Genomic DNA, 6,000 nt, shown 5'->3' with positions numbered 1-6,000 from the left:
GGAGGAAGAAGAGATTGAAAATGGAAATGCGCTTATTTCAGTTTGATCACTGAGAGGTGTAGGAGAGGGAGTTGTCCATGGAAGTGTGACTCTGGAACAGAACTTGTGACACCTGCTCTTCCATCATTTTCTTCTCCACTCTGTGTGTGTGTGTGTGCACACATGTGCACGTGTGTGCATGTGACATGTGTGTTAAAGTTAAGGAAACTGATTACAGTACTGATCCAGGAACAGAATTTACCTACAATTTAAAGGAGGAGAGGCTGACTTTTGCTCACAGCTTCAGTGGTTTTTACCCATGGTCAGACAGCTCCAAGCAGATCCAGCATGGTGGAGAGCCTGGCAGATGACTGCTCACTGTGGGGCACCAAGAAAGCAGGGAAAGAAAGGAGGAGCCAGAGAAAAGAACACACTCTTTCAGGTCTCCCCCCGAGTGACCTAGCTCTAAGCAGGCCCCACCTCTATATAGACTAATCTGATGAAAGCAGCACCCTCATGATCCAGGCATCTTCTACAAGCCCCACTTCTGAAAACAGACTTTTGGGGGCATTTTAGATCGAAAGCATAAACATAGGTACTGCAGAAGGAGAGTAGAACCAGAAGAACAATGGTACCAGGAACCACCGATTACTAGAGAGGATAATCTAAATTGTAGAAACAGAGCCCTAACTCTTTAGGTAAGAAAGAGTGGGCCCGGGAGAGGACTGATAGAGGAAGGAGAGCAGTGAGGAGACTGGAGGCCTCTACAGCTTCAAAACACACAGAGATGTGAGTGACATGGAAAAAGGAGAAACAAGTTTGAAGACAGAAGTCAAAGACTGAAAGTAGAGCTGGATTGCTGGATAAGCAGACCACATGAACATTAAAATCCAGGAAATAAGGGTAAGTTGGGGTGGAAGGCTTAAGCTTTTCTGAAGCTCACTTGGAGTGACGACTGGTCATGGGTCCAGGGACTTGGTACGGAGGTTGTTAGATTCAGTGCACAAGGAAGCTCTTCAATGTTAGTAATTATTTGTGGAATAAACCAATGACTTTAATCATTTCCTTTATAGATACAGAAAGTGAGATCCCCGCCTCCAAAAAAAAGATTAAATGTTTTGCTCAAAATCACAACACCAGTGTACAGGAGCCAACCGTTCCTAACTCCATACAAAACCGCAATGAATGGGATTTCCTTCTCAACATCTCAAGGCAGCTCATTATTTTATTATTTTATTATCTCTCAACTCTTTAAATGTCATCTGTCATTCCTTGGATGATGGGATAAAATACCCTAACGCTCAATGAATAAAGGGAGTGGTTAAAATCTTCCTTGAGGCCTACAGAGATTTATTCAGTTATTAGAAATACACCGAATGTATTCTTGAGGCACATTCAAGGAAACTGGCCTTTAAACCAAATCCTAGCCAGACTGCCAGCACTTCATTGTTCCCTTCTTGCCTGGTACGGTGATTTCATCATTGTTAAGACTCAAAAAAAGCAAGAAACATTCACACACATGTGCATGTACACACACACACACACACACACACACACACACACATGCGATCCATCCATCCATAGTCACTTTGGATTTTTCTCCAAACCCTATAGGATTAAAGAAATTCATTAGTTTTCCACTGAATAGGTAGGTCGAAAGCTGTTAAAGTCTTAAAATAAAAATATTTCCCCCAAAGCTATTGTCAGTTATGGAATTCAACTTAAGAAGGAAGGTGGTGACATGTTCCTCTTTCCCACTGCACCAAAATTTCAAAGCTTCAACTGTGTGGTAAATCTAACCAAAGATAAAGATTTGCAGGTGTTTTTTGCATAAAAGCAAGAGGGGCAGATGTAGCTGAGACGTGCTTCCAACCAAACAGGACATCTGTAATCCATTAGAGGTGCCCTGATGAGGGAAAGTGAGAAGAAAGACACAGGCAGCGCCCTGCCTGTGAAAACGCCAGCCTGAGGACACGTCACACCCTTCTGGCAGGACCTGAGGACACAGAGGCCTCCAGGTTACCTTTTCAGGACTAAACGTAAATCTACATCAAATAACCCAGTTCCTCTGGTTTCTTGCCTTCTATCACGTTATCTCTGAAATGTCAGTGCTTTCTCTTCACTCGAGTACACCTACATGTTTTAGTAGTTAAAACTTGGCAGCCACCTCGGATACACAGAACACTCCCCGCTTGGAGTGTATGGAGCTTCCTTTCCCAACACTCACAGAGAGCAATCCATGGCCTGACTCGACTTCTCACATTCACTCCCACAGAACAAAGCAAAATTGTCACCACGGGCATTACTTGCAGGTTACTCACTGGCTATGATGTGCCCTGTTTTGGACTTCCAAGAAAACCACTAACTTTTATTAAAGCGTCTGTAGTGAAGGCTGTTGCAAAATATCTCTGGCAGTGAACATGGACTTTGACTTGTGTGACTCCAAGGATGGTCACTCAGGACACTTGATTTTGTTCAAAAATAAAAGCTATAGTCAGGGCTTGATTCCAGCCTGCCTTCGGAAGTCTTCTATGGAGCTTCAGTGACCAACACAACAGAATGAATAGGGGTGTTCCTTAAATGAATCCCCCAGTGGGCATGCCAGGTCTGTTTCCTGTATAATGTCTCTCTTTTGCTCACTGGCCTTTTGATAAACCATTAGTGCTGGAGAATTTTGTTAATTACTAAACTCCTGGTGACAGACAAATCTGGCCTGTTAAAACTTGTGTTGTAATTTGAGGATTAAAAGCCACACCTCTGGGAAATGTCGGTATCAAAATTGATTTGGTGTTGGAGACAAGGTGTTAGAAGCCACAGTGTGACAAAGTGGATTTCCAAGTGCAGTTAGCAATTACATTTTTAGAGGTCTTCCAGTGTGCCATTTATAAGAAGGCACTCTTAAGAGGTTACAAGACAAGAATGTGTGTTTAAGTTTCTTCTTTTGCACAGGTACAGATAAAGCCATCCTTATGAAGCACCTACTGTGTACCAAAAAGCACTGTACTAAGAACAGTAAAAACTAACAGTCCTTGGCAAGCACAAGGTTATGAGTTTGATCCCCGCCCTCCGCTTAAAAGTACAAAAAAAAAAAAAAGATAAAAATAAAAAACTCAACAGTCCTTACCCTCCCAAACCTTAAAATACGATGGAGAAAAATTTTCAAAATATTCATGAATGGAACCAGTGCATATTTGAAAAATATTTTACTTAAGACCAAGGAGAATATCATGGTCACAGTACGGAAGTACACCTGGTCCAGTGTTTGCTGATTGAAGGCCTATGTTAGTGGGTTGCTAATGTTATCAACAATGTTATCTGTTAGTGCAAAGAAGAAGCAAAAGTTATGACAGAGAATCCTTGGTATTTGCATTTACCCTTCATTTCAAAATAATCTTGCAGCAGTAAAACAAAGTAAGTTACTACATCGGGCTCCAGGACTGGTTTAATCAGTGCTTCAGATGAATTTCTCTATGGTTATCTCAACTCTACTCATCTCCCTGTGTCAGCTCAGTTCCCGAGTTGATTTTCCTTTACTGTTCACAAGATAACTGGCAACAGTAACTAGGATCATTTTTTCCCTTCTTCACACCTATGGAGAAAGAACTTATCTTCTCCACCCATGAAACATAAATCTTGAGCTTTAAGCTGATTGGACGACATGGAACCAATTTGTGAGGCCAGGAAGATGCCTTGGTTCTACCTGATTGGTTTAGGCATGAGTTACCTGACACAATCACCCACAGGATTGGGATAGAATGATCAAGCAGAGGACTTTGAGTTGGGGAAAGACTAAAATACAGGGTAAGGAGGCAATCGCAGTCTGCTACAATCCTTTTTCATGCATAGATTCTGGGTTGCTAACTAATTTTCTTTCAATGTTAGAAATAAGCTCTGATAACAGGAATCTAGCTCCTCTAATAATGTCAAGTCCGACATTTAAACAGTTTTACTTCTTAAAAGCATGACAGGGGCTGGAGATTTAGTTCAGCAGCATAAGAACCTGCCTTGCAAGCAGGCAGTCGTGAGTTCGATCCCTGGTACAGATAAAAAGGAAAAAGACAAAAAAATAAATAAATAAAAAATAAAAGCATGACAACATGGGTAAATCTAAGCTTTTTTTCTTTGGCTCTTTCTTATGAATATACTACAATCCCCAAAGAAATGTTTGATATCAATAATTAAGGGTGATTTTAAAGTTGTATAGCTCATCTTCCCTAATCCTTTCAAATTTGCAAAAGCAGTGTGACCTCATTTGGAATTCTCAGTTATGAAAACCCAAAAATCTTCACACTAGATGATGGATCATTAAATCTGTGGAAGACACCATGTTCCCAGAGGTGTCTTAAATAATGCTCCTCAAGAGTGTTCTGATGCATGTTCACCAGCCCCCCAAAACCTGTCTAAGAAGCACTTGTCCTGTCCTTGTAACACTCCCCTCAAATCCATCCACTCAACCTGTAAAGTGCTAGTCTAAGTAGTTCTTCCACGTGTTAATTAGAAATAGAGCTCCTTACATTCAGAGGTGTAATTGTAGAAAGAAATAGAGTGCTCAGGGAGGTAGTTTACTCCCCCTGCCTTGACGATGAAAGAGAATGACCAGTTTAGATGGAAGGCCACAGCTTTCTTGTGACTGTCACTGACTGTTTAAAGGTCACAAAGGGCAGACGGATTAAGAATCCAACTTCATACACTCCTCACATACCAAAATAATAATATCTAAATTTGTAATATATTTTCCTAAGCATTACGCTTGCAAGAGCCATCATAAACCTTCCACTTGTTCATGTTGGGAATGAACTTTTCTTCCTGATTGTAGAGGGGCTGCTGACATTCACAAGGCACAGCCCCAGCAGATGCCTTCAGGGCAGCAGTTGGAATCAGGCCTAGGTTCGTCCACACATTGGAATTTACTATTGTGTTTATCACCCTCTTTGACAGCCCCCTCACTTCACCTCCTTGAGATGCTCGGTCTTGGCCATCAATACCCAAAATGCCAGGCACATCTGTCTAACAGGATTTTCAGGGTATTTTGGGCCTTTTGACTTCAAACCTTTTGTGAGAGAAACAATTCTCTGCCACCAAAATCCTGCACCACCTTTAGAATGGCTGCTTCTCCTCTCCCTCAATAGGCAGCAGCCCTGTGGCTGGAGCAGGATGAAATTGCAACATCCGTGCCAGGTCTGTGGCAGGGCGGCCAGCCCCCTGGTAGGCAGCTGCAGGAGGAAGGGGGGCAGCTTGGCCTGAGCGCTGCTTAGTCAGGCTCCGACGCCCAGCAGTGCTGCAGATGTGCCCAGACCTGCCACTGCCAGGTGTCTGTGTCTGGACCAGGAGGTGACGGCACAGTGTGATTCTTGCCTCCTGGTGTTTCCTGACACTGTCCACAGAGGAATGTGGAGGACCAAGCAGAGGCTACCACAGCAGCTCTCCGCCCCCTCCCAGACTGCTTGTGAACAGCCCCAGGGCAGGCTCCTCCTTCAGGCCGGTGGGCTCAGGTGAGAGGCCTGCCTGCCTGCTGTGATGCAGTTCCCATCCTGAGTGCCCAGACCTCCTTGCTAAAGGTGTGGGTTGTTCTTTTTTATTTTTAATAGAATGATTCTCATGATTAAAAATATTTTTTAATTAGAAAATATTTTCAAGTTCATTTGTCCCCATTGGGGGAAAACTTCTTGAGAAAACATTTCCTAAAATGCTCTCTGGTGTTTAACAGAAATAGGAACCACTAGAAAGTGAGTTCCAGGGTGTAAATGTTGGAAAAGCTCACCAGCTTATTTGTGGACTCTGAATCCAACACTCACAAGGTTGCGCATTCTGTTTTCAGAACTCAGGTGGGCCCTGAGGTGTTCTGTATCAAGAATGGTATTCACCCTAAAAAAAATTATTTACATACCTAATATCTGCTGCAAACCCAGATGTAATGGAGACACCACTATATAGGAGAAGGTACTAGTGAACAGTGGGTTGGACAGATTCAGCCAGCAAACATTTAGTTTGACTCACACTATATTTATCAAAAAATTGAAT

Source organism: Cavia porcellus, unplaced genomic scaffold (assembly GCF_034190915.1).
Source record: "Cavia porcellus strain 051 isolate PalLab524CR breed Dunkin Hartley unplaced genomic scaffold, mCavPor4.1 scaffold_6, whole genome shotgun sequence".
Classification (NCBI taxonomy): domain Eukaryota; kingdom Metazoa; phylum Chordata; class Mammalia; order Rodentia; family Caviidae; genus Cavia; species Cavia porcellus.
This window is presented reverse-complemented; position numbering follows the sequence as displayed.